This window comes from Dipteris shenzhenensis, chromosome 23 (assembly GCF_047967505.1).
Source record: "Dipteris shenzhenensis isolate YYH24624 ecotype China chromosome 23, Dip_SZ_1.0, whole genome shotgun sequence".
Lineage (NCBI taxonomy): Eukaryota > Viridiplantae > Streptophyta > Polypodiopsida > Gleicheniales > Dipteridaceae > Dipteris > Dipteris shenzhenensis.
In genome coordinates this window covers 13094538-13097280 of record NC_141618.1, presented here as the reverse complement: position 1 = coordinate 13097280, position 2743 = coordinate 13094538, and the positions used below count along the sequence as shown (strand labels likewise).

The 2743-nt window shown below is 43.6% G+C and overlaps 1 pseudogene; it reads right to left on the bottom strand.

The window, feature by feature from the left end:
* Positions 1-666: 666 nt before the first annotated feature.
* On the bottom strand, positions 667-2505 carry LOC147887010 (uncharacterized; annotated as a pseudogene).
* Positions 2506-2743: the final 238 nt, after the last annotated feature.

The following is a 2743-nucleotide window of genomic DNA, read 5'->3' as shown; positions in this document are numbered from 1 at the left end:
ATTAAACACTCGAAGTTCGGGTTTAGTTGTTGAAGGGAGAAACACATGGAGACAATTGTAAGTGTTGTTGAAGGGAGAACTATAAGTGTTGTGAGTGATGGGACCGATTCCCGACGTAACAATGTATAAATTCAGTTTATAAGCACGAGGGAAGTGACGTCCTGGCAAGAATAGAAGGTACTGGTTTGCAAGGGATGGTCGACGCTGGAGATTCAGGAGCGGCTTGATGCATTCGCACCCATACTGATGTTCTAGGGCCTACTACGATGTACACGACGTCTTCATTGCTGGCGACAGAAGCTGGCTGACAGGCAAAACGGGTATCATGCTACCTCTTCTGCTCATGAATTCTAAAAGATCTCTTCAAACCCACACGGAACATTGGGAAGAATTGAAACTTGGAGAAAAATGAACGAATGCGGCTTCAGAAACGGCACATGCATATTGTGTCCCACTTGTGCAATTGCAAAACATAGCAAGACGCAGGGCACATTGCATGGAGAAAAGATGGTCACATTGGCATCCTTCAACAGAGCCAGAGGCACAGGGCTTTCCCTTCTCGGAATGTGTCTCTGATGATGTTGGGATTGTATTCCTTGAAGCTGCCGGCGCAATCCCCACCCTGCAATAGGAAAAGCCAGCACAATCTTAATCTAAATTAATAACTTAGAAAAATGGGACAATATCGGCAGCCTGCTCCATAAGCTATAAACCAACTTGAGACTTTTGTTTCCCATATACTCGAACGCATTCGTCAAGTGCTAGTTTAACTAGAGTATGCACCAGTCCAAAATCCACTTGGCTTCTTTCAGCTAATACCATGGCTGAAACTGCGGAGCACACCAGTGACAAGCCATTTTCCTAGAAACGAAGAGGAATAGGCACCCAGAATCCATTGCTTTTCTAGGTTTGTCAGGCTTTTGATGGAGCTGAGTTTCTTTCTCAATGTCTCAAACACATCCGAAAGTTGCATGCATGTAGGGACCAAGTCTAATGATAACTACTCTCTTGTAGAGATTAGAGCATAGACTTCTTGAACGGCTTTGCCATGCAGAGAGTGAAAATGTTCACTGACCTCTTCAAGGGGCTGTTCAACCGATCTTCCTGCAAGACATCTTTTGCGCTCACAGCGAAACCCAAAATCCATCTTTTTGAGAGTCTCCTCCCACTTCCTAAGAGGAGACATGATGTCCGTGTAAGCAATGGTAATCTCTTCTTTGGTTGGGATGTCACGAGATGCGTGTATAAGCATGGCTTCTTCCACCACCACCCTACTAGCATTTGGAGTGCAAGAATGATTAATGAATGATGGAAGCAACCAGAGCCTAGTTAAATTCACCTTAGGGGATTCCAACGAAGACAATGCTTCTCCCTCGAATGAGTTAACATTCATGATGTCATGGGTTGCATTCTACCTGCCTCTCCTTTTTGTAGCAATACAGCACCAAGTGAATGCAAAGATACACTTGGATTTACATAAAAGTCTTGAGACCAATCAGGGGGCTTCAATATTGGGCCCTTACTCAAGGCCTCCTTAAGTTGCTGAAAAGACTCTTGTTGCTCCACACCCCATTGGAAAGAAACTCCTTTTCTTGTCAACAAGTTCATGGGATGCACTATCTCTGTGAAATCATCACAAAAGTGTTGATAATACTTGCTCTTTCCTAGAATTCTACGAACACCAGTGACACTCTCAGGACTTGGCAATGCCATGATTGCTTGAACCTTGTCAGGATCCCTTTGCAGGCCTTCTTCAGACACAATATACCCCAAGAAGACTACTTTTGTTTGAGCCAAATGACACTTGCTAGGATTTAGACACCCTTTTGCTTCATCAATCCTAGCTAAGGCCATCTTTTACTTCTCCATGTGATCTATGCGCTGAGAATAAATGCAAAAATCATCCAAAAAACACCCTTATGAACTTTCCCAAGTAAGGCTCGAGCACTTGACTCATGAACCTTTGGAATGTAGCTGGTGCATTGGTCAACCCAAAAGGAATCACCCTTTGTGATAAATGATGTTTTCTTTTGATCTTCCTCCCGAATACGAGTTTGAAAGTACCCAGAATACCCATCACATATAGAATACATCTCATGCCCTACTACTTGATCTAGTATTGCATCTTGGAATGGCAAAGGAAAATGATCCCTCTTAGTGCTTGCATTCAAAGGACAAAAGTCCACACAAATCTGCCACTTATTTCCTTTCTTTGGTGTGACAACTACAGGAGATATCCATTCTAAATCATCAACAAGAAAGATGAATCCCGCATCAAGTAGTTGTGTTACCTCTTTCTTTAGTGCCTCAACTTGGATCACCCCCAATCGCCTTAAGCGTTGCACAACTCGCTTGCTTTCTGGCTTCAACTCAATCTTGCCTTCCACAAGAGAGAGTGGTCGAACCTATGAATAGCTTGTTGCAAAGAGATATGGGAAATCATCTAGCATATCCAAGTACTAGAGCTTCTCACTACTTGATAGAAATCACCAAGAAGATCTTCATTGTGTTGGTGTCGTTTAGTGTGCTCCACATCCTCTGCCTAAAGTGTCTCTACAAGATCTTGTACCACCACCTTGTTCCCTCTTGACTTATCCCTATCAGCACCAAGACAAAGACCAAAGGCCACTCCTTCCACCTCACCCGCTGAGCTGGACTCTTCAGAGCTACACCCTATCTCTTGTTCTTCAATGGTAAAGTCAGAGCTCGAACTTTCTGATGTTGAAGACTCCTCCTTGACAAC